This window comes from Salvelinus alpinus, chromosome 21 (genome assembly GCF_045679555.1).
Source record: "Salvelinus alpinus chromosome 21, SLU_Salpinus.1, whole genome shotgun sequence".
In the NCBI taxonomy this organism is placed as follows: Eukaryota; Metazoa; Chordata; class Actinopteri; order Salmoniformes; family Salmonidae; genus Salvelinus; species Salvelinus alpinus.
Genome location: NC_092106.1, coordinates 49,704,528 through 49,731,486, shown reverse-complemented (window position 1 = coordinate 49,731,486; position 26,959 = coordinate 49,704,528). Strand labels below are relative to the sequence as shown.

The 26,959-nt window shown below is 45.7% G+C and overlaps 1 protein-coding gene across 3 annotated transcripts in view; it reads right to left on the bottom strand.

Moving 5' to 3' along the window:
- cadm2b (cell adhesion molecule 2b) overlaps nt 1–26,959 on the bottom strand; it is a 492,515-nt gene that overhangs the window by 90,065 nt on the left and 375,491 nt on the right. The gene's annotated exons all lie outside the window — the stretch shown is intronic.

The window sequence follows — 26,959 nt, the reverse complement described above, 5'->3', positions numbered from 1 at the left end:
GGGGCAGAGTTTTCACTTTGGGAAAAAAAGCGTGCCCAATTTCAACTTCCTTCTACTCATCCCCAGAATATAAGATATGCATATTATTAGTAGATTTGGATAGAAAACACTCTGAAGTTTCTAAAACTGTTTGAATCATATTCGTAAGTATAACAGAACTTATGTGGCAGGCAAAACCCAGAGGAATAACCATTAAAAAAAAATTATAAATTTAAGTCACTGTCTGTTCAATGCCTTTCATTGAAAAGCCAGATTTCTAATCACTGTGGTCTCAGTTCCTACTGCTTCCACTGGATGTCACCAGTCTTAGGAAATAGGTTGAGGTTATTCATTTGTGCAATGAAGAAGAAGGCCATCAGGAAGTAGAGTAACGTCATGTGTACTGTTTGAGAGTTGCGCAAGACAAAAAAATGTAGCGTTTGTTTGTTGATCTCCTGTATTGAAAACAGATAGACCCGTCTTCAATTTGATCGATTATTAACGTTTACAAATACCTTAAGTTGTATTACAAAAGTACTTTGAAATGTTTTGGCAAAGTTTAGAAGTAATTTTTGAGATATTTTGTAGTGACTTTGCGCAAATTGGAAGCTGTTTTTTTCTGGATCAACGGTGCCAAATAAATGGACAATTTGGATATATTTGGACGGAATTAATCGAACAAAAGGACCATTTGTGATGTTTATGGGACATATTGGAGTGCCAACAAAAGAATCTCGTCAAAGGTAATGCATGTTTTATATTTTATATCTGCGTTTTGAGTAGCGCCGGCATGGTTGAAATATGCTACATTCTCTTTGTTGACATTGTGCTATCATCAGATAATAGCATCTTATGCTTTCACCGAAAAGCCTTTTTAAAATCTGACATGTTGGCTGGATTCACAACGAGTGTAGCTTTAATTTGGTATCTTATATGTGTGATTTAATGAAAGTTTGATTTTATATAATTATTTTGAATTTGGCGCTCTACATTTTCCCTGGCTATTGGCCAGGTGGGACGCTACCGTCCCGTTATCCCAGAGAGGATTTATCCTGGTCAGAACACATAGATCATATTGTTATTAATATGGGTAAGGGAATTACTGTCACAAGAAAATATTCAGAGTATTTAACATCTAGCACTCTGAATCAGGTGATTACTGTCCAGTTATATGGTCAATCCCTGGTCCTGTCACACTTAGAGTACTGTCCGTTTATATGGTCAATCGAAGTGACGGCCAATCCCTGGTCCTATCACACTTAGAGTACTGTCCAGTTATATGGTCAATCCCTGGTCCTATCACACTTAGAGTACTGTCCAGTTATATGGTCATCTGTGTAACAGTTTAACTTTAGTCCGTCCCCTCGCCCCGACCCGGGCGCGAACCAGGGACCCTCTGCACACATCAACAACAGTCACCCACGAAGCATCGTTACCCATCGCTCCACAAAAGCCGCGGCCCTTGCAGAGCAAGGGGAACCACTACTTCAAGGTCTCAGAGCAAGTAACGTAACCGATTGAAAGGCTATTAGCGCGCACCACCGCTAACTAGCTAGCCATTTCACATCCGTTACATCTGTAGCAAAGAAATATATAAAAAAGTTCCAAATGGCTCTAAACAGGGCTGGTAGATTATCTCTTCATTGCTCTATCTGTATTAATATTATCCAGATGCATCAGAATCTCTCATGGCTTCACGTTGAAAATAAATTACTCTCCAGTCTTCTGATTTTCTTTAGGAATGTTATATTTTTAAAAAACAGTATTTTTCAGGCCAGTCAGGCACGGTGCTACACCGGGGAAGGGGGGGGGGGGGGGGCTGTAGCCACATCACAAATCTGCGTAGCCCCAGTTAATCCCCCTCAAGTGTTTTAGTATTTATTTTTTTAAATAAAGAAATATGTAAACATTAATAACCAGCCATTCTGTTCCCAATCCGATCCCTGGCTGCCTGCTCGTGCCTCGCGTGTACCCTATGACGTGTGTGTGTGTGTGCGCTCGCGCACGTTAGGCTACGTTATGTGAGCTAACATCTAGCTAGCTAGTCGCCCCGTTGCATTGGACCGTTTTCTGATCAAGAGAAGAGTGCGGGTAGGAGATGAAAATCCATACCCAGACCCGGTCTCTGAGGGGGCCCAAAGAAGAAGAGGGAGATGAGAAAGATGAGTGGGAGAGAGAAACTCGTGAGCCACAAGGTGAGGGAGCACCAGACGAGTTTGTCGCTGCTAGCTGCTCCACCGTTAGCTGCACTGTTAGCACAGCCACCGTTAGCAGCACTGTTAGCACAGCCACCGTTAGCAGCACTGTTAGCACAGCCACCGTTAGCTGCACTGTTAGCACAGCCACCGTTAGCTGCACTGTTAGCACAGCCACCGTTAGCTGCACTGTTAGCACAGCCACCGTTAGCTGCACTGTTAGCACAGCCACCGTTAGCTGCACTGTTAGCACAGCCACCTTTAGCTGCACTGTTAGCACAGCCACCGTTAGCTGCACTGTTAGCACAGCCACCGTTAGCTGCACTGTTAGCACATCCACCATTAGCTGCACTGTTAGCACAGCCACCGTAAGCAGCACTGTTAGCACAGCCACCGTTAGCAGCACTGTTAGCACAGCCACCATTAGCTGCACTGTTAGCACAGCCACCATTAGCTGCACTGTTAGCACAGCCACCATTAGCTGCACTGTTAGCACAGCCACCATTAGCTGCACTGTTAGCACAGCCACCGTTAGCTGCACTGTTAGCACAGCCACCGTTAGCTGCACTGTTAGCACAGCCACCATTAGCTGCACTGTTAGCACAGCCACCGTTAGCTGCACTGTTAGCACAGCCACCGTTAGCTGCACTGTTAGCACAGCCACCATTAGCTGCACTGTTAGCACAGCCACCATTAGCTGCACTGTTAGTACAGCCACCATTAGCTGCACTGTTAGTACAGCCACCATTAGCTGCACTGTTAGCACAGCCACCATTAGCTGCACTGTTAGCACAGCCACCATTAGCTGCACTGTTAGCACAGCCACCGTTAGCTGCACTGTTAGCACAGCCACCGTTAGCTGCACTGTTAGCACAGCCACCGTTAGCTGCACTGTTAGCACATCCACCATTAGCTGCACTGTTAGCACAGCCACCGTTAGCAGCACTGTTAGCACAGCCACCGTTAGCAGCACTGTTAGCACAGCCACCATTAGCTGCACTGTTAGCACAGCCACCATTAGCTGCACTGTTAGCACAGCCACCATTAGCTGCACTGTTAGCACAGCCACCATTAGCTGCACTGTTAGCACAGCCACCGTTAGCTGCACTGTTAGCACAGCCACCGTTAGCTGCACTGTTAGCACAGCCACCATTAGCTGCACTGTTAGCACAGCCACCATTAGCTGCACTGTTAGTACAGCCACCATTAGCTGCACTGTTAGTACAGCCACCATTAGCTGCACTGTTAGCACAGCCACCGTTAGCTGCACTGTTAGCACAGCCACCATTAGCTGCACTGTTAGCACAGCCACCATTAGCTGCACTGTTAGCACAGCCACCGTTAGCTGCACTGTTAGCACAGCCACCGTTAGCTGCACTGTTAGTACAGCCACCATTAGCTGCACTGTTAGCACAGCCACCGTTAGCTGCACTGTTAGCACAGCCACCGTTAGCTGCACTGTTAGCACATCCACCGTTAGCTGCACTGTTAGCACAGCCACCGTTAGCTGCACTGTTAGCACAGCCACCATTAGCTGCACTGTTAGCACAGCCACCGTTAGCTGCACTGTTAGCACAGCCACCGTTAGCTGCACTGTTAGTACAGCCACCATTAGCTGCACTGTTAGCACAGCCACCGTTAGCTGCACTGTTAGCACAGCCACCGTTAGCTGCACTGTTAGCACAGCCACCATTAGCTGCACTGTTAGCACAGCCACCATTAGCTGCACTGTTAGCACAGCCACCATTAGCTGCACTGTTAGCACAGCCACCGTTAGCTGCACTGTTAGCACAGCCACCGTTAGCAGCACTGTTAGCACAGCCACCGTTAGCTGCACTGTTAGCACAGCCACCACTGTTAGTACAGCCACCACTGTTAGCACAGCCACCACTGTTAGTACAGCCACCACTGTTAGCACAGCCACCACTGTTAGCACAGCCACCACTGTTAGCACAGCCACCGTTAGCTGCACTGTTAGTACAGCCACCATTAGCTGCACTGTTAGCACAGCCACCGTTAGCTGCACTGTTAGCACAGCCACCGTTAGCTGCACTGTTAGCACAGCCACCATTAGCTGCACTGTTAGCACAGCCACCATTAGCTGCACTGTTAGCACAGCCACCATTAGCTGCACTGTTAGCACAGCCACCGTTAGCTGCACTGTTAGCACAGCCACCGTTAGCAGCACTGTTAGCACAGCCACCGTTAGCTGCACTGTTAGCACAGCCACCACTGTTAGTACAGCCACCACTGTTAGCACAGCCACCACTGTTAGTACAGCCACCACTGTTAGCACAGCCACCACTGTTAGCACAGCCACCACTGTTAGCACAGCCACCGTTAGCTGCACTGTTAGCACAGCCACCATTAGCTGCACTGTTAGCACAGCCACCGTTAGCTGCACTGTTAGCACAGCCACCGTTAGCTGCACTGTTAGCACAGCCACCATTAGCTGCACTGTTAGCACAGCCACCATTAGCTGCACTGTTAGCACAGCCACCATTAGCTGCACTGTTAGCACAGCCACCGTTAGCTGCACTGTTAGCACAGCCACCGTTAGCAGCACTGTTAGCACAGCCACCGTTAGCTGCACTGTTAGCACAGCCACCACTGTTAGTACAGCCACCACTGTTAGCACAGCCACCACTGTTAGTACAGCCACCACTGTTAGCACAGCCACCACTGTTAGCACAGCCACCACTGTTAGCACAGCCACCGTTAGCTGCACTGTTAACACAGCCACTTTTAGCTGCACTGTTAGCACAGCCACTGTTAGCATAGCCACCGCTGTTAGCACAGCCACAGCTCCCTCTAATTTAAGCCAGTCCCCTGTTGAAAAACCAAGGCGCCCTCTTCTTCGGCGTTATCCAGCGACAAAAGTTGGACAGCAGGATCGCTACATCAATTGTAGATGGTATGAGGATTACAAATGGCTGGAATATTCTATTTCAAAGAAACACAATGCTAGTGTGGAGCGTAAATATATAATGACAGCGTGGAATGAGTGGACTATTCAGAAAGAGTCTGGCTCAACAATATACAACACTCTAAGTGACGGCCATTTGAAAATAGTCTGAGAGAACAGAGAGTATATGAGAGCAGTTGTGGAGTCATTACGTTACACTGCATACCAGGGACTTTCACAGGGAGGAGACATAAACAACAACATGGATGTCAACCAGGGAAACTTCCTTGAACTTTTACAGGTCATAGGCGAAATTCGACAAAACAGTTGCACATAAAATCTCAGATCATACTAGAGATGCTAATTACACGCATCATGATATACAGAATGAAAATACTGGGCAAACCCTCGACTCAGAACCCTTTCCTGCCTGTCCATACAAACAGAAAGAACCAAGGCCTCCCTTCCCTTCCCTCCCCTCCCCTCCCCTCCCCTCCCCTCCTACACCTGGCATGTCCCTCCCCTCCCCTCCTACACCTGGCATGTCCCTCCCCTCCCCTCCCCTCCCCTCCCCTCCCCTCCCCTCCCCTCCCCTCCTACACCTGGCATGTCCCTCCCCTCCCCTCCCCTCCTACACCTGGCATGTCCCTCCCCTCCCCTCCTACACCTGGCATGTCCCTCCCCTCCCCTCCCCTCCCCTCCCCTCCCCTCCTACACCTGGCATGTCCCTCCCCTCCCCTCCTCCTCCTGGTATTTCTCTCCTCTCCTATCCCCTCCCCTCGTCTTTCACCCTCTCCTCTCCTCTCCTCTCCTCTCCTCTCCTCTCCTCTCCCTCCCCATCCTCCCCATCCCACCTCTCCTCTCCCCTCCCCTCCCCTCCCCTCCCCTCCTCTTCTCAGGATAAACAACTCTTGGGGAATTAATTTTCAACACTGCATATGTTACACATTATGTTACACATTTCTTTATGCAACTGGCATCGCCACAGCACTGTTAAAGAGACCTAGCTCACATTAGTACTGTGTTAAGTGTTAACTTAAATGGCATCACCACAGCACTGTTAAAGAGACCTAGCTCACATTAGTACTGTGTTAAGTGTTCACTTAAATGGCATCGCCACAGCACTGTTAAAGAGACCTAGCTCACATTAGTACTGTGTTAAGTGTTAACTTAAATGGCATCACCACAGCACTGTTAAAGAGACCTAGCTCACATTAGTACTGTGTTAAGTGTTAACTTAAATGGCATCACCACAGCACTGTTAAAGAGACCTAGCTCACATTAGTACTGTGCTAAGTGTTCACTTAAATGGCATCACCACAGCACTGTTAAAGAGACCTAGCTCACATTAGTACTGTGCTAAGTGTTCACTTAAATGGCATCACCACAGCACTGTTAAAGAGACCTAGCTCACATTAGTACTGTGTTAAGTGTTCACTTAAATGGCATCACCACAGCACTGTTAAAGAGACCTAGCTCACATTAGTACTGTGTTAAGTGTTAACTTAAATGGCATCACCACAGCACTGTTAAAGAGACCTAGCTCACATTAGTACTGTGTTAAGTGTTCACTTAAATGGCATCGCCACAGCACTGTTAAAGAGACCTAGCTCACATTAGTACTGTGTTAAGTGTTAACTTAAATGGCATCACCACAGCACTGTTAAAGAGACCTAGCTCACATTAGTACTGTGCTAAGTGTTCACTTAAATGGCATCACCACAGCACTGTTAAAGAGACCTAGCTCACATTAGTACTGTGCTAAGTGTTCACTTAAATGGCATCACCACAGCACTGTTAAAGAGACCTAGCTCACATTAGTACTGTGCTAAGTGTTCACTTAAATGGCATCACCACAGCACTGTTAAAGAGACCTAGCTCACATTAGTACTGTGTTAAGTGTTCACTTAAATGGCATCACCACAGCACTGTTAAAGAGACCTAGCTCACATTAGTACTGTGCTAAGTGTTCACTTAAATGGCATGGGCTTCTTCCTGGAATAGGGTGCCATTTGGGACTCATGGTGGACTGCCATAGAGCTACACACCAGAAGCAGGTGTTCTGTGTAATGAATTACATTCCATTAAAACCACAGTTTTATTCAGTCTCATATCAAACAGTGTATTTCCTGATGATTCAAATATCTAATCAACAAATCACTTAATGCATTCCTGATTAGATTGAATGGCATTTCACTTCCATCAAAACACTATTATGCTTGGATGGCGTATTTCTGGACACACCGCTCCGGTATCCAGTACCGCCAACAACATATTGTTATTCACAACCCTCAAGCTGAGAGTTGGGCCTGTCTGCCAGGGCTGCTGCCGCCAGAGAGGACTGATTGTGGAATTTGGAGAGGAGTACCGGGCAGAGAGAGTATTAGAGGAAGGGATGGGGGGATAGAGGGATAGAGGGATAGAGGGATGGAAGTGTAGAGGGATGGAGGGATGAAGGGATAGAGGGATAGAGGGATAGAGGGATGAAGGGATGGAGGGGAGTGTGACAGGGGGGATGGAGGGATAGAGAGATGGAGGGATAGAGGGATGGAGGGATGGAGGGATAGAGGGATGGAGGGGTAGAGGGATGTAGGGATAGAGGGATGGAGGGATGGAGGGGTAGAGGGATGGAGGGATGGAGGGATAGAGGGATGGAGGGGTAGAGGGATGTAGGGATAGAGGGATGGAGGGATGGAGGGATAGAGGGATGTAGGGATAGAAGGATGGAGCGATGGAGGGGTAGAGGGATGGAGGGATGGAGGGAAAGTGGGAGCGTTGCCTACCTGTCCTTCAGCTGGAACAGAACAAGAGTGACATTCCCGCCCCTCCCCTTCCCAGTCCTGGCATTTCCCTGCCCTCCTCTCCCCTCCCCTTCCCTCCTCTCTCTACTCCTGGCATTTCCCTCCCCTCCTCTCCCCTCCCCTCCTCTCCCTAATCCTGGCATTTCCCTCCCCTCCCCTCCCCTCCTCTCCCTAATCCTGGCATTTCCCTCCCCTCCCCTCCTCTCCCCTCCCCGCCTCTCTCTACTCCTGGCATTCCCCTCCCCTCCCCTCCCCTCCCCTCCCCTTCTGGCATTTCCCTCCCCTCCCCTCCCCTCCTCTCTCTACTCCTGGCATTTCCCTCCCCTCCCCTCCTCCCCAACTTCTGTCTCTCTCTCTCTCTCTCTCTCTCTCTCTCTCTCTCTCTCTCTCTCTCTCTCTCTCTCTCTCTCTCTCTCTCTCTCTCTCTCTCTCTCTCTCTCTCTCTCTCTCTCTCTCTCTCTCTCTCTCTCTCTCTCTCTCTCTCTCTCTGTCTCTCTCTCTCTCTCTTTGTCTCTCTGTTGCAATTAGTGAGTGTTTGCTGCTAGCTGTTAGCTGTGGCTGTCTGGTCACTTCAGTGGGTGACTGTGTGGGTAACGATGGCCCAGCTCCAGAACCTTTTAGCAGGCTGGCAAGGGGTCTTCTCTCCCCTTCTCTCCTCTCTGTCTCATATGTGGCTGTAATTAAGAGCAGGCCTGGGTCTAGTTCCAGAGGACCATTGTTACTGCCTAGTCTTTGTCTGAGCTCTCAGAGGTCCAACTGAGCAGCTACTGGAGTTGGATAGAAGGACAGTGAGGAAGGATGGAGAGTGGGGGGAGGAGGAGGAAGGAGAGAGGAGGGAGGAAGAAGGGAGGAGGAAGGAGGGAGGAGGGAGGAGGGGAGGATGGAGAGTGGGGGGAGGAGGAGGAAGGAGGGAGGAGGGAGGAAGGAAGGAAAGATGGAGAGTGGAGGGAGGAGGGAAGGATGGAGAGTGGGGGGAGGAGGAGGAGGAGGAAGTGTCCCAGCAGTTTGCCATTAAGAGGTAAGCGTTAATAATAGGACCTGATTAATACTATAGTGACCTCACAAAGAGGTCAAGATGAATTAACAAATAAAGAGACCCAACCCCTACTAACTGCACACGTACAATCTCACTCAGATTGTCAAACAGTGTAACCAGGTTGAATATAAAATATCCTCTGAAATCCGCTTTGATTGATTTGATTTTATCCAATACTCCTCATCGTTTTAATGCTTCTGGTATTTTTTGCAAAATGACATAAGTGATCACTGTGCTATTGCCTGTGTGAGAGATGGTAAAATTCCTAAGAAATCTCCACGTGTCGTTACGAAAAGAAACCGGAAGCAGTTTGATATTCAAGTTTTGTTTTTTACATGTATCTGGCATTGAATGGAATAGAACGGAAATAATCCCTGATGTTGAACTAGCCTTTTCTTACTTCCACAACGTATTCCAGGATGTATGCAATAGGCCCCTTTTAAAACATTCAGGATGAAGGGCAGAGAGAACCCTTGGTTTACTGAGGAACTTACTAAAATCACAAGGGAACTGAATGCTATGTGGGCTAAAGCAAGAGGGACTGGTTCGGCAGATGATTGGATGATTGTTAAACATCTTTCGAAATATGGGTTGTGGCTATGATCCGTAAATTAAAAGCACACCACTACCTGAAATCTACTTCACATCATTTAAATAATCCATCAACATTTTTGGCAAATAGTGAAAGGCCTTGAATCAGCATTTTTTTCTTTTTTAGATGCAGGCAGTTTATTTGAAAAGGTCAAAGGTATAATTGAGCCCCCTATGAATTTACCTGTTCTCCTTTTTATCCTACTCTGTTTCAGAAGTGCGTAAAGCCCTGAAAGAAATTGATGGCAAAATATCCCCTGGCCCTGATGAACTAGACTCCCGCCTCCTACACCTAGCCGCAGACATCTTTGATCCCCCCCCCCTTTAACATGTATTTTTAACCTCACGCTTGATGTTAAGGAAATCCCCAAGTTATGGACATCTGCTTTTGTGCTGCCTCTTCTGAAAGGTGGAGATCCTTCGCTACTTGACAACTATCGACCCATATCAACATCGTCTGTACTGTCAAAGGTACTGGAGTCTTTAGTTAGTAGGCAGCTGAAGACCTACTTCCAAGAAAACAACGTGTCACAAGCATGACGCTGGAGAGACGGAGCAGGTACGGGGGGAGTCAAACGTTTAATATAGAACGGACATGGAACGAGACAGGAAACGGACATGGAACGAGACAGGAAACGGACATGGAACGAGACAGGAAACGGACATGGAACGAGACAGGAAACGGACATGGAACGAGACAGGAAACGGACATGGAACGAGACAGGAAACGGACATGGAACGAGACAGGAACAGCGTCAGCACACGAGTAATACGGACAAAAAACGGTTAATTCAGCAGCGGGGGGAACAGAGCTGGGGAACTGACAAATATAGGGGGAGGTAATAAACAGGTGATGAGTGAGTCCCGGTGAGTCCAATATCGCTGATGCGCCATGACGAGGGAAGGCAGGTGCGTAATAGATGGCAGGTGTGCGTGATGCAGGGCAGCTTGGCGCCCTCAAGCGCCAGGGGGGAGGGGGGGGGGGGGGGGAGCGGGTGCAGACGTGACACATCATCTTAAATGGCCACAGCACTGTTTCAGCAACATCGAAGGTGTTAAATGACATCCACTGTGCTCTTGATAAGAAGTTAAATTATGTGTCTGTCTTTAATGATTTGTCGAAGGCTTTTGACACCGTGGACTATGCTCTGTGTTAGTGCAAAGGTAAACATGATGTGGAATTACTGGTCACGCTCTAGATTGGCTTTATAAATTACCTATCAAATCGTACACAATGTGTAATGGCGGATGGTTGTAAATCTGAGTTCATAGAGGTGTGCTCAGGTGTTCCGCAAGGTTCTATTTTGGGCCCACTGTTGTTCATTTTGTATATCAACTACATTGGGGATCTTATTGAAACAGCGGATGTTCATTTTTATGCAGATGACACTTTTCTTTATTCAAGTGGTAGTAGTTTATCTTTAGCTTTTGAAAATGCCCAAAAGAGCAACAGAATCTGTATGATTTAAAGCTGATAATAGCCAACCTCAGCAACAAAAGAGTGATCAAATTAAGATCCTATATCTGTATGTTCCAAATGGCACTCTATTCCCTTTTCTAGTGCACTACTTTTGACCAGAGCCATTAATAACAACAATTATTATTATAATAGTAATAATAGAAGTAATAGTAATAAAAATTATAGTAAAAGTACATAATAATAATAATAATACATAATAATAATAATACTATTATTAATAGTAATAATAGTAACACTAATAATAATAATAACAACAATAATAATAATATTATTAATAGTAATAATAGTAATACTACTAATAATAGTACTACTTATAAACGTAATAGTAATATTTCATATCAGGTCATAGTTCACGGCTAAAAAATTAAAGCCTTTAAATGGTCTCCTTTCAACTGCTGTCTGGATTCTATACTGACATGTATGTCAGATAATATCTGTGTGGCATCATTCTAAGGTTTACTCTTTCACACAGTACCATTCTCTGTAACTATCTGATTCCTACCAGGGCATCAGTCACCAGTCAAAATAATGACATTCTTCAAAATATTACCTAATAGAAAATTACATCAGGTTGTAAAGCACAAAGAAAGAGATGTTTAAATTTAAAGCAGGCAAAAATCATCTAAATCCTATTAATAAAAAATACATATTTGTACTATAAGTGTATGTTACAGCCAGCAGGCAGCTTTGCCTCCTGCCTCCCTCCCATTCACCTTCAAATGTTGTGTGTTTACTTGACCGTTGGTTTGACATGGCGTAGCCTAAATGGTGTAAATGTGCTCTCATTGGTACTCAGCTAGCTAATGGAATCCTGGGTAATTACCCAGCGTTCCCGTGACCTAATGGGTACGTTAACGCTCACATCAGACCGTTCAATTAGAACATAACAGCATTCTGATTACTACTAACCAATTAAAATCCATTCTGCTACACAACCTTTGCAATCCCGCTGAAGGTCTCTATTTCAAATATAATCTAATGATGTTAGTCAAATGCCTTGAATACAACAGGTTTAGACTTCGCCATGAAAAGCTTACTGACGAGCCCTTTCACAACAAGTTAAAAAGTAAGAAAAATTAACAAATAAAAATAGAAAATAGTAACACAATAAATACCTTATAACGAGTCTATCAACAAGGAGTACCAGTACTGAGTCAATGTGCAGGGGTACGAGGTAGTTGAGGTAATAATGAGACTATAAGGAGTACCAGTACTGAGTCAATGTGCAGGGGTACGAGGTAGTTGAGGTAATAATGAGACTATAAGGAGTACCAGTACCGAGTCAATGTGCAGGGTACCAGGTAGTTGAGGTAATAATGAGACTATAAGGAGTACCAGTACTGAGTCAATGTGCAGGGGTACGAGGTAGTTGAGGTAATAATGAGACTATAAGGAGTACCAGTACTGAGTCAATGTGCAGGGGTACGAGGTAGTTGAGGTAATAATGAGACTATAATGAGTACCAGTACTGAGTCAATGTGCAGGGGTACCAGGTAGTTGAGGTAATAATGAGACTATAAGGAGTACCAGTACTGAGTCAATGTGCAGGGGTACCAGGTAGTTGAGGTAATAATGAGACTATAAGGAGTACCAGTACTGAGTCAATGTGCAGGGGTACCAGGTAGTTGAGGTAATAATGAGACTATAAGGAGTACCAGTACTGAGTCAATGTGCAGGGGTACCAGGTAGTTGAGGTAATATGTACATGTAGGTTGGAGTAAAAGTGACTATTTAATGCCATGAATTATGTGCTCGTAAACATTTTGAATACGAGATGTATTAGCCTACATAATGTCTAATCATATGTCTAATTAATATGGGGAATGAAGCACTACAGAATGCTGTAAATTAATGTGGGATAGCGTAGATCACATCTGATTTGTTTCTATGCTCCATGACGTTAAGAACGAGCATTGGGATCAAGTGTGCAATTCATCATTATTTTCCTCCTTCCAATTTCCGAGACAACTGCATCCTCATTAAGTGTTATAATTCAAACCAAGCCATATTTTCACATATTTTTCTCTGTCATTTCATTGGCTTCCTCTATACATCTCATTGTAATTCTCTTGTAGCATCATGGCTGAAGGTTTTATCCTGTATCTGGGAGGTGAGCCAACAGAGGAAGGTTTTTATCCTGTATCTGGGAGGTGAGCCAACAGAGGAAGGTTTTTATCCTGTATCTGGGAGGTGAGCCAACAGAGGAAGGTTTGTATCCTGTATCTGGGAGGTGAGCCAACAGAGGAAGGTTTTATCCTGTATCTGGTAGGTGAGCCAACAGAGGAAGGTTTTTATCCTGTATCTGGAAGGTGAGCCAACAGAGGAAGGTTTTTATCCTGTATCTGGTAGGTGAGCCAACAGAGGTCGGTTTTATCCTGTATCTGGTAGGTGAGCCAACAGAGGAAGGTTTTATCCTGTATCTGGTAGGTGAGCCAACAGAGGAAGGTTTTTATCCTGTATCTGGTAGGTGAGCCAACAGAGGAAGGTTTTAATCCTGTATCTGGTAGGTGAGCCAACAGAGGAAGGTTTTAATCCTGTATCTGGTAGGTGAGCCAACAGAGGAAGGTTTTATCCTGTATCTGGTAGGTGAGCCAACAGAGGAAGGTTTTAATCCTGTATCTGGTAGGTGAGACAACAGAGGAAGGTTTTAATCCTGTATCTGGTAGGTGAGCCAACAGAGGAAGGTTTGTATCCTGTATCTGGTAGGTGAGCCAACAGAGGAAGGTTTTTATCCTGTATCTGGTAGGTGAGCCAACAGAGGAAGTCTATCATAATGCATTGAACAATAGACAGTTCCTTTCTCATTTGTCTCCCGTTTCAGTAATAATAATTCATAACCTTGGCGTTGTATTAAATCGGTAGCTCTGTAGAAGACATATGGTGCGCATGGATTCCTTCTTCACGCCTGCAGCCTGTAGTCTAGCACAGAGGCAGACGCACTGGCTGGCTTCACCATGCAGTTCTAGCTAATTGGCCTAATGTAAGAATAATGTGTTGGCCTTGATCTTTATCAATCCATCTCTTCTCCTCTCCTATCCTCTTCTCTTCTCTTCTCTTCTCTTCTCTTCTCTTCTCTTCTCTTCTCCTCTCCTCTCCTCTCTTCTCCTCACTTCTCCTTCTCCTCTCTTCTCCTCTCTTCTCCTCTCTTCTCCTCTCTTCTCCTCTCTTCTCCTCACTTCTCCTCACTTCTCCTCTTCTCCTCACCTCTCCTCTCCTCTCTTCTCCTCTCTTCTCCTCTCTTCTCCTCTCCTCTCTTCTCCTCTCCTCTCCTCTCCTCTCCTCTCCTCTCCTCTCCTCTCCTCTCCTCTCCTCTCCTCTCCTCACTTCTCCTCTCTTCTCTTCTCTTCTCTTCTCTTCTCTTCTCTTCTCTTCTCTTCTCTTCTCTTCTCTTCTCTTCTCCTCTCCTCTCCTCTCCTCACTTCTCTTCTCTCGTCTATGGATCTACATAGTAGCCTGCCGCCAGCATCAAGTCTGTCTGTCTGTCTGTCTGTCTGTCTGTCTGTCTGTCTGTCTGTCTGTCTGTCTGTCTGTCTGTCTGTCTGTCTGTCTGTCTGTCTGGCTGTCTGTCTGTCTGTCTGTCTGTCTGTCTGTCTGTCTGTCTGTCTCTCTGCTTAACTCCATGCCTCTCTCTGAGGTGGCAACAATCATCCAGGCCCCACTAATACATAATGGATGATCAGCAGTGTGCCAGAGTGCCTGAGAGCCAGAAAGCCTGTTGGCAACATATGAGAGGAGGGCTGTTGAGCCCAATACAAATGTGCCGAGACAGACCAGCACATATGTTTGAGCTTTGGGAAATCCTGCAGGAACGTTAGCTGTTAGCTTGGCTGTTAGCTTAGCTGTTCGCTTGGCTGTTAGCTTGGCTGTTAGCTTGGCTGTTAGCTTGGCTGTTAGCTTGGCTGTTAGCTTGACTGTTAGCTTGGCTGTTAGCTTGGCTATTAGCTTGGCTGTTAGCTTGGCTGTTAGCTTGACTGTTAGCTTGGCTGTTAGCTTGGCTATTAGCTTGGCTGTTAGCTTGGCTGTTAGCTTGGCTGTTAGCTTGACTGTTAGCTTGACTGTTAGCTTGGCTATTAGCTTGGCTGTTAGCTTGGCTGTTGAGTTAGTAGATCTGGAGCAGCACACAGGGTTTGACTGGGGCCTCTTAGGAGAGAGGACGTGTGGATTTATGCAGTGCTACATACACTCTACTTTCCAACCTGCGTCCTTCACAAACGATGAGTTCAGCTATTGACCTGACATAACATCTGGGGTGCGTGTAGAGGCAGAGAGCTATCTTCTAACACACGCCTTGGTTGGAACACCATGGTGTGTGCGTGTGTGTGTGTCCGTGTGTGTCCGTGTGTGTGTGTGTGTGTGTGTGTGTGTGTGTGTGTGTGTGTGTGTGTGTGTGTGTGTGTGTGTGTGTGTGTGTACTCCATGACTTCATACTCCATGACGTGTGCGTGCATGATGCTGGGGACAGGACGGGGGGAAGCATGGCAGTAGACATGTCTATCCTAGATGGTGATGCTCTTCTCCTTCCCGCTCCCTCCATTTCTCTGGCATGTCTTTCTCTTGCCGTGACAGAGCAGTTTATAAAGCCTGGCAGGTCATACCCATCAGTAGGCTGTTTTACCTGGGGCGTGTGTCAATGAAAGAGGGAAAGGTTACAGAACATTCAGGTAAAACATATATTGAATAGAGCTGACAAGGCTCCCAATTCTACCTGACAGACAATCATATCTGTTTCTATCTAAACGTTCTGTAATGTTGCATTAGGTAATTGTGCCAGCTCTATGCTCTCCAGCTCTATGCTCTCCAGCTCTATGCTCTCCAGCTCTATGCTCTCCAGCTCTATGCTCTCCAGCTCTATGCTCTCCAGCTCTATGCTCTCCAGCTCTATGCTCTCCAGCTCTATGCTCTCCAGCTCTATGCTCTCCAGCTCTATGCTCACCCGTCAGAACACAGAACACACCCCTGTCCTGTGTCTCAAACGGCACCCTATACCCTATGCAGTGCACTATATTTATTTATTTCACCTTTATTTAACCAGGTAGGCAAGTTGAGAACAAGTTCTCATTTACAATTGCGACCTGGCCAAGATAAAGCAAAGCAGTTCGACACATACAACAACACAGAGTTACACATGGAGTAATACAAACATACAGTCAATACTACAGTAGAAAAAGAAGTCTATATACAATGTGAGCAAATGAGGTGAGATAAGGGAGGTGAAGGCAAAAAAGGCCATGGTGGCGAAGTAAATACAATATAGCAAGTAAAACACTGGAATGGTAGATTTGCAGTGGAAGAATATGCAAGGTAGAGATAGAAATAATGGGGTGCAAAGGAGCAAAATAAATATATAAATAAAGTAGGGAAAGAGGTAGTTGTTTGGGCCAAATTATAGATGGGCTATGTACAGGTGCAGTAATCTGTGAGCTGCTCTGACAGCTGGTGCTTAAAGCTAGTGAGGGAGATAAGTGTTTCCAGTATAGAGAATAGGGTGACATTTGTGGCACAAACCAAGACTTCCGTACATCTGAACATGGACTACAGGAGGAGACTCCCAACATGTCAGTGACAACGTGTCAAGGCAGTGAGTTAGCATGGGGCCTGTCAGTTCTATCGCTCCTCTATATAACACTATCATGCCCTACTGGTTGTACCATAATGGTCAAATGAAGGTTTGTAGAAAATGAATGATTGACTGAAACGTACAGAGACGTACTGTAAAACTCAGGTCGGCATTCAATCCGATCAATATCTGCAGCGTTCACTATGAATGACATCTCCGCAAAAAAAAAGTATTTATTTAAAATAATATTCTGTGGGAACGTTGCCTTTAAAAGCCCATTGGCTGAATCCCGCCGGCCTAAATCCAGATATTAGATAAGACATTTATTGTTCTTCTATTGTCAGTGAACTCACTGACTGACCTACAGCGTCTAGCTCCAACACTGAAGAAATACTGATTCTATTCGATCTATTCAGTGTCTTTTGATATTCAGGTGGTGGGCACAAATCCCCGTTCTCCTCGGCTGCTGTAGTAGCAACTTTTTTCATTTTTTCCCCTCCATTTTCTCAATCCCAGACACAAAATTTCAAATAGAACAAATTACAGTAGGTCCAAATTACAGTAGGTCCAACTTATAGTAGGTCCAAATTACAGTAGGTCCAAATTACAGTAGGTCCAAAGAGTCAGTCAGATTTAGACTCTATCAACTCAAACTGATACAATGATACAGAATGATGATTTACCTGAGATGCTTTCCTCACTTTTTGTCGGACGTTTCTTGTCCGTCTGCCGTAAGCTACCAGAAGGACGTTTCTTGTCCGTCTGCCGTTAGCTATCAGAAGGACGTTTTTTGTCCGTCTGCCGTAAGCTACCAGAAGGACGTTTTTTGTCCGTCTGCTGTAAGCTATCAGAAGGACGTTTTTTGTCGGTCTACCGTTAGCTATCAGAAGGACGTTTTTTGTCCGTCTGCTGTAAGCTATCAGAAGGACGTTTTTTGTCGGTCTACCGTTAGCTATCAGAAGGACGTTTTTTGTCCGTCTGCCGTTAGCTATCAGAAGGACGTTTTTTGTCCGTCTGCCGTAAGCTACCAGAAGGACGTTTTTTGTCCGTCTGCTGTAAGCTATCAGAAGGACGTTTTTTGTCGGTCTACCGTTAGCTATCAGAAGGACGTTTTTTGTCCGTCTGCCGTTAGCTATCAGAAGGACGTTTTTGTCCGTCTGCCGTAAGCTACCAGAAGGACGTTTTTTGTCCGTCTGCCGTAAGCTATCAGAAGGACGTTTTCTGTCCGTCTGCCGTTAGCTATCAGAAGGACGTTTTTTGTCCGTCTGCCGTTAGCTATCAGAAGGACGTTTTTTGTCCGTCTGCCGTAAGCTACCAGAAGGACGTTTTTTGTCCGTCTGCCGTTAGCTATCAGAAGGACGTTTTTTGTCCGTCTGCCGTTAGCTAACAGAAGGACGTTTTTTGTCCGTCTGCCGTTAGCTATCAGAAGGACGTTTTTGGTCCGTCTGCCGTTAGCTAACAGAAGGACGTAAAGGGGTCATTATAATACCATTGTCCCACTGATTCCTATCCAAGTCCTATAACACATATTTATTCTGGATCTGATATGAGACAGATACTAAGAGGAAAAACATATTAAAAATGGATTTCATGCTCTGTATTTCAAAATTTAAGATCGCAGAGAATGTAGGTCTAATGTTTACTACCTTACCTTCCTTTACCGTTGAGGCAAAGCGTTCATCCTCAGTAGGCTTAAGACTGTAATTCGACTGGAGTATACATTATTTAACGCTCAGTAGCCATTTGGGACGTATGGTTTGCATTCCTAAAATGGCACCCTATTCCTTAATTAGTGCACTATTCTTGACCAGGGTAGTGCACAATCTAGGGTGCAATTTAGGATGTAAAACAATATCATTCTGTAGTGTTTTTGAGTTGCATGTTAAGAGTGGCAAATACGTCTGTGTGTGTGGTGGAGGGACAGGTGCTGGAAACGCTAGAGAGAAAGAGAGAGCTGGACGTACATCAAATAGAGCCACGTCGACGTGATGTCATAGACAAAAGAACGGAATGACACAGAGAAAGCACGGACATGAGACGTAGTAGGAACACAAAGGAGTCTGATACTCCAACGGAACACAGTGGGAGCAAGCACTGGTAATCATGTCTCACTCTATAGTCCTGTCTCCCTCTATAGTCCTGTCTCCTTCTATAGTCCTGTCTCCCTCTATAGTCCTGTCTCCCTCTATAGTCCTGTCTCCCTCTATAGTCCTGTCTCCCTCTATAGTCCTGTCTCCTTCTATAGTCCTGTCTCCCTCTATAGTCCTGTCTCCTTCTATAGTCCTGTCTCCTTCTATAGTCCTGTCTCCCTCTATAGTCCTGTCTCCCTCTATTGTCCTGTCTCCCTCTATAGTCCTGTCTCCTTCTATAGTCCTGTCTCCCTCTATAGTCCTGTTTATAGTCCTGTCTCCCTCTATAGTCCTGTCTCCCTCTATAGTCCTGTCTCCCTCTATAGTCCTGTCTCCCTCTATTGTCCTGTCTCCCTCTATTGTCCTGTCTAATTCTATAGTCCTGTCTCCTTCTATAGTCCTGTCTCCCTCTATAGTCCTGTCTCCCTCTATTGTCCTGTCTCCCTCTATAGTCCTGTCTCCTTCTATAGTCCTGTCTCCCTCTATTGTCCTGTCTCCTTCTATAGTCCTGTCTCCCTCTATAGTCCTGTCTCCTTCTATAGTCCTGTCTCCTTCTATAGTCCTGTCTCCCTCTATAGTCCTGTCTCCCTCTATAGTCCTGTCTCCTTCTATAGTCCTGTCTCCCTCTATAGTCCTGTCTCCTTCTATAGTCCTGTCTCCCTCTATAGTCCTGTCTCCCTCTATAGTCCTGTCTCCCTCTATAGTCCTGTCTCATTCTATAGTCCTGTCTCCCTCTATAGTCCTGTCTCCTTCTATAGTCCTGTCTCCTTCTATAGTCCTGTCTCCCTCTATAGTCCTGTCTCCTTCTATAGTCCTGTCTCCCTCTATAGTCCTGTCTCCCTCTATAGTCCTGTCTCCTTCTATAGTCCTGTCTCCCTCTATAGTCCTGTCTCCCTCTATAGTCCTGTCTCCCTCTATAGTCCTGTCTCCTTCTATAGTCCTGTCTCCCTCTATAGTCCTGTCTCCCTCTATAGTCCTGTCTCCCTCTATAGTCCTGTCTCCCTCTATAGTCCTGTCTCCTTCTATAGTCCTGTCTCCCTCTATAGTCCTGTCTCCTTCTATAGTCCTGTCTCCTTCTATAGTCCTGTCTCCCTCTATAGTCCTGTCTCCCTCTATTGTCCTGTCTCCCTCTATAGTCCTGTCTCCTTCTATAGTCCTGTCTCCCTCTATAGTCCTGTTTATAGTCCTGTCTCCCTCTATAGTCCTGTCTCCCTCTATAGTCCTGTCTCCCTCTATAGTCCTGTCTCCCTCTATTGTCCTGTCTCCCTCTATTGTCCTGTCTCCTTCTATAGTCCTGTCTCCTTCTATAGTCCTGTCTCCCTCTATAGTCCTGTCTCCCTCTATTGTCCTGTCTCCCTCTATAGTCCTGTCTCCTTCTATAGTCCTGTCTCCCTCTATTGTCCTGTCTCCTTCTATAGTCCTGTCTCCCTCTATAGTCCTGTTTATTGTCCTGTCTCCCTCTATAGTCCTGTCTCCTTCTATAGTCCTGTCTCCTTCTATAGTCCTGTCTCCCTCTATAGTCCTGTTTATAGTCCTGTCTCCCTCTATAGCCCTGTCTCCCTCTTTAGTCCTGTTTATAGTCCTGTTTATAGACCTGTCTCCCTCTATAGTCCTGTCTCTCTCTTTAGTCCTGTTTATAGTGCTGTCTCCCTCTATAGTCCTGTTTATAGACGTGTTTATAGTCCTGTCTCCCCCTATAGTCCTGTCTCCCTCTATAGTCCTGTCTCCCTTTATAGTCCTGTTTATAGTCCTGTCTCTCTCTATAGTCCTGTCTCCTTCTATAGTCCTGTCTCCCTCTATAGTCCTGTCTCCCTCTATAGACCTGTCCCCTCTATAGTCCTGTTTATAGTCCTGTCTCCCTCTATAGTCCTGTCTCCCTCTATAGTCCTGTCTCCCTCTATAGTCCTGTCTCCCTCTATAGTCCTGTCTCCTTCTATAGTCCTGTCTCCTTCTATAGTCCTGTCTCCCTCTATAGTCCTGTCTCCCTCTATAGTCCTGTCTCCCTCTATAGTCCTGTCTCCTTCTATAGTCCTGTCTCCTTCTATAGTCCTGTCTCCCTCTATAGTCCTGTCTATAGACCTGTCTCCCTCTATAGTCCTGTTTATAGACCTGTCTCCCTCTGTAGTCATTTCTCCCTCTATAGTCCTGTCCTTCTCTCTAGTCTGTACCTTGTCTATCTTCCAACTGTAATAAATGTGACAAAACACTAAACGAGTACAAAGCTAAAGTAAGAACGATACTTCAAATGTTTTAAACTGGTTTCTTCTTCTTTATCTCCAACTGGTCTTTTATGAGGAATTAAAATAGGGCTGTGATTGGACAGGAAGTCAGTAAGACGACCGACCAATCAAAACACCACAACTCTATTAGCAGAACAACATTATTCACCAGCTAAATTTTAAGGTCTTGATTTGTGGAAAAGCTGCCACTTTATTCAATATCAATGCTACAATTTTCCACACAGTGTTCCTGTTATACCTGCTCTGTTAACTGGTCACGTGGGAGACATCAGGGTTAGAGGTAACATGAGAATTCATTCATTCCCTAAGACAAGGATGTGAATGGAGAGAAGGATGGAGAGAGCGAATGGACAGGTCCCTAAGAGAAACACAGGGTTAGGGAGAGGGAAGGAGAGCAGGGGGAGAACAGGCCCCTTTGAGAAGGACAGGGATGGAGCGAAGGATGGAGAGAGCGATTGGACAGGTCCCTAAGAGAAACACAGGGTTAGGGAGAGGGAAGGAGAGCAGGGGGAGAACAGGCCCCTTTGAGAAGGACAGGGATGGAGCGAAGGATGGAGAGAGCGATTGGACAGGTCCCTAAGAGAAACACAGGGTTAGGGAGAGGGAAGGAGAGCAGGGGGAGAACAGGCCCCTTTGAGAAGGACAGGGATGGAGAGAAGGATGGAGAGAGCGGTTGGACAGGTCCCTAAGAGAAACACAGGGTTAGGGAGAGGGAAGGAGAGCAGGGGGAGAACAGGCCCCTTTGAGAAGGACAGGGATGGAGCGAAGGATGGAGAGAGCGATTGGACAGGTCCCTAAGAGAAACACAGGGTTAGGGAGAGGGAAGGAGAGCAGGGGGAGAACAGGCCCCTTTGAGAAGGACAGGGATGGAGCGAAGGATGGAGAGAGCGATTGGACAGGTCCCCAAGAGAAACACAGGGTTAGGGATAGGGAAGGAGAGCAGGGGGAGAACAGGCCCCTTTGAGAAGGACAGGGATGGAGAGAAGGATGGAGAGAGCGATTGGACAGGTCCCTAAGAGAAACACAGGGTTAGGGAGAGGGAAGGAGAGCAGGGGGAGAACAGGCCCCTTTGAGAAGGACAGGGATGGAGCGAAGGATGGAGAGAGCGATTGGACAGGTCCCTAAGAGAAACACAGGGTTAGGGAGAGGGAAGGAGAGCAGGGGGAGAACAGGCCCCTTTGAGAAGGACAGGGATGGAGAGAAGGAGGGATGGAGCGAAGGACAGGGATGGAGCGAAGGACAGGGATGGAGCGAAGGACAGGGTTGGAGCGAAGGACAGGGATGGAGCGAAGGACAGGGATGGAGCGAAGGACAGGGATGGAGAGAAGGACAGGGATGGAGCGAAGGACAGGGTTGGAGCGAAGGACAGGGATGGAGCGAAGGACAGGGATGGAGCGAAGGACAGGGATGGAGAGAAGGACAGGGATGGAGAGAAGGACAGGGATGGAGAGAAGGACAGGGATGGAGAGAAGGAGGGATGGATAGATAACTCGGTGCCAGGTAATTAAGAGCAGATTTGGCAGAGCAGAGCTGGATTCCCAGGCATCTCGCCCGCTTCCTACCATTAGTTTGTTGTGTTGTTCCACGCCTACCGTCCCTTGGCGTCCCTTGGTGTGTGTGTGTGTGTGTGTGTGTGTGTGTGTGTGTGTGTGTGTGTGTGTGTGTGTGTGTGTGTGTGTGTGTGTGTGTGTGTGTGTGTGTGTGTGTGTGTGTGTGTGTGTGTGTGTGTGTGTGTGTTACGTCAGTATCTCTGCCAATACAGCTTTTCATCTGGCTGTTTAAAAGAAGACGAAAGGGAGGTAGTTCTCTCACTTAGCCCAAACGACCTCTACCCTGCTGAACGAACAGAGAGGATGTTTTATTTGGTCGTCTGCTCTGGGACAGGGACCGGCTGGGACCGTCTAGGACCACCTGGGACCGGCTGGGACCGTCTAGGACCACCTGGGACCGGCTGGGACCGTCTAGGACCACCTGGGACCGGCTGGGACCGTCTAGGACCACCTGGGACCGGCTGGGACCGTCTAGGACCACCTGGGACCGACTGGGACTGATTTGGACCGTGGGGAGCATTACAGGCTATAGTGCACTATTCAGGGAAAAGGGGTGTAGTTTTGGTTCAGACAGTTTGGGAAACTAAACGATGTGAAATTTCATTTGGAATGTTATTCAAACAACAGTACTGAATTATTTTTGTACAATGTCCTTGATATCGAACGTGTTCCAAAACATTACAAACAAAATACAATTTTATTTTGATATGGTAAAAAATATACAGTCTGTCTATGCCTTTACTACAGTATATCAGTCTGTCTATATCATTAATACAGTATATCAGTCAGTCTGTCTATATCATTGTAGGATTGATTGTACATTCATGGCAGGAGGGGAGAGAGGAGAAGAGGAGAGGAGGAGAGGAGAAGAGGAGCAGAGGAGAGGAGAAGAGGCGGAGAGGAGCAGAGCAGAGGAGCAGAGGAGCAGAGGAGAGAAGGAGAGGAAAAGAGGAGAGGAGAAGAGGAGAGGAGGAGAGGAGAAGAGGAGAGGAGGAGAGGAGAAGAGGAGAGGAGAAGAGAATAAGAGAGGAGGCGAGGAGAAGAGGAGAGGAGGAGAGGAAAAGAGGAGAGGAAAAGAGAAGAGGAGAGGAGGAGAGGAGAAGAGGAGAGGAGTGGAGAAGAGGAGAGGAGGAGATGAGGAGAGGAGAAGAGGAGAGGAGGAGAGGAGATGAGGAGAAGAGAAGAGGAGAGGAGAAGATGAGAGGAGAGGAGAAGACAAGAGGGGAGAGGAGGAGAGGAGAGGAGAGGAGATGAGGAGAGGGTAGAGGAGAAGAAGAGAGGGAAGAGGAGAAGAGAAGAGGAGAGGAGGAGATGAGGAGAGGAGGAGAGGAGATAAGGAGAAGAGAAGAGGAGAGGAGGAGAGGAGATGAGGAGAAGAGAAGAGGAGAGGAGCAGAGGAGAAGAAGAGAGGGAAGAGGAGAGGAGCAGAGGAGGAGATGAGGAGAGGAGGAGAGGAGATGAGGAGAAGAGAAGAGGAGAGGAGGAGATGAGATGAGGAGAAGAGAAGAGGAGAGGAGCAGAGGAGAGGAGAATGGGGCACTACTGTAGCAACATTTGAAAATAGTATTTTTATCTCTGAAACACACTGCAATGATAAGTCAAACATCTGAAAGGACTCGCACAGTACAGGAGACGGAGAAGATGTCTTGAAAGATCTTTTGGGGGATTATTCAGGTCAAGGGTCTGATAAAAGCTTTCGAATACTGGAAAATCATCTGAGACGCTGCGACGCTGCCCTTTAAGGGGCAATCCAGGATTGGTACATCCATTTTTGGACTTTTAAATTAATGATATATTACCATTGATTCTTTAAGAACGAGTGACTGCTTGTAGTTCTTCCTATTTGATCCACTTTTCCTCCTGCATACTCTTTCTGTTCCCTGGAATAATCCCATCTAATATCTATATCTTTCTGTTCCCTGGAATAATCCCATCTAATATCTATATCTTTCTGTTCCCTGGAATAATCCCATCTAATATCTATATCTTTCTGTTCCCTGGAATAATCCCATCTAATATCTATATCTTTCTGTTCCCTGGAATAATCCCATCTAATATCTATATCTTTCTGTTCCCTGGAATAATCCCATCTAATATCTATATCTTTCTGTTCCCTGGAATAATCCCATCTAATATCTATATCTTTCTGTTCCCTGGAATAATCCCATCTAATATCTACATCTTTCTGTTCCCTGGAATAATCCCATCTAATATCTATATCTTTCTGTTCCCTGGAATAATCCCATCTAATATATATATATTTCTGTTCCCTGTAATAATCCCATCTAATATCTATATCTTTCTGTTCCCTGGAATAATCCCATCTAATATCTATATTTTTCTGTTCCCTGGAATAATCCCATCTAATATCTATATCTTTCTGTTCCCTGTAATAATCCCATCTAATATCTATATCTTTCTGTTCCCTGGAATAATCCCATCTAATATCTATATATTTCTGTTCCCTGGAATAATCCCATCTAATATCTATATCTTTCTGTTCCCTGGAATAATCCCAATGTAATATCTATATATTTCTGTTCCCTGGAATAATCCCATCTAATATCTACATCTTTCTGTTCCCTGGAATAATATCTATGCAGTTAATTTGTTTATATCCTTTATTTTCTACAGGGAAGTCAACATTGAGACCCAACTCTCTTTTGCAAATGAGCCCTGTAAAAAAAATCTGGCATACAGACGAGGTTCAAAATTCACTGATTCAGTTCAAATCGGATCGAACCGATTCAGTTCAAATCGAATCGACTGATTCAGTTCAAATCGGATCGACTGATTCAGTTCAAATCGGATCGACTAATTCAGCTCAAATCAAATCGAACCGATTCAGTTCAAATCGGATCGAACCGATTCAGTTCAAATCGGATCGACTGATTCAGTTCAAAACAGATCGACTGATTCAGTTCAAATCAGATCGACTGATTCAGTTCAAATCGGATCGAACCGATTCAGTTCAAATCGGATCGACTGATTCAGTTCAAATCAGATCGACTGATTCAGTTCAAATCAGATCGACTGATTCAGTTCGGATCGAACCGATTCAGTTCAAATCGGATCAACCGATTCAGTTCAAATCAGATCGAACCGATTCAGTTCAAATCAGATCAACCGATTCAGTTCAAATCAGATCGACCGATTCAGCTCAAGTCCAACTACCAGAATACAATTTCAAGTAAATACTTTTTCCCAGATTTTATTTTGAGCTAATTCCAATTAAACAGACATCATTACTTCACCTATAAGAAAGCGTATTATTCGACATTAAATGGTATAAATCTCCCTTTACTCCTGATAATTCAGACCTACAAGTCAAGTCTCCTTTTTTATAGTAAAAACCCCCTAACGACACATCCTGAACGAACATCGACCCACGTGCAGTGTTTTGTCCTTTTAATCTAAAGAGAGAGTTCATATTTACAGCACTGAGACGATTATATACTGTATTAGCAGCTAGCTATGAATGGGGGTAATGAAGGGGGAATAAAACCTGATGAAATGAATAGCACCAGCGCAGTTCCACACCTCTAGAACGCCCCAGAACTACAGTATCATTTATTCATTCTCACCCCAATTCTAATTCCTCATCTACTTCCACTTTGTCACCTTTAAATTGGATTTGACCAGTGAATGAATGAATGCCAGTTTTAATTGGAAGTGACCCAAGACCTGTCTCCCGCTTGCTCTGTGTGTGTGTGTGTATGTGTGTGTGTGTGTGTGTGTGTGTGTGTGTGTGTGTGTGTGTGTGTGTGTGTGTGTGTGTGTGTGTGTGTGTGTGTGTGTGTGTGTGTGTGTGTGTGTTCCTACCTATGACAGTGTGCCAGTCAGCCACCCATACTGCTATACATGTAGGCCATTACAGAGGCTAATTAAAAGAATCACTTCAAAAAATCCAAGGGCATTACAATACAATTTACAATGCTGTAAACAACATATTCAGCATTAGACGATCACAATAGCAGCTCGACTCCAAGCCTGCGTACCAAACGGCTGGGTCCCACACATACACACTACTTTTGAACAGGGCCCCATAGGGCTGTGGTCAACAGTAGTGCACTACATAGGGAATAGGGTACCATTCGGGACGCAGATAACTCTTACTCTGAGACAAAGGAAGAGACGGATCATAACTCAAACTCTGGTATTACATTACGGCTGATGTATTTCCCTTTTCTCCATTACCGTTGGTCTCCGACGGCCTGTCTGAAATTATCAAATCAAATCAAGTTTATTTTATAAAGCCCTTCGTACATCAGCTGATATCTCGAAGTGCTGTACAGAAACCCAGCCTAAAACCCCCAAACAGCAAGCAATGCAGGTGTAGAAGCACGGTGGCTAGGAAAAACTCCCTAGAAAGGCCAAAACCTAGGAAGAAACCTAGAGAGGAACCAGGCTATGAGGGGTATATTCCTGATACGTTGCACTACTACAAGGGCTCTATATAGGATTATCAGTTTGGATGCACATAGCCCATGTAAATT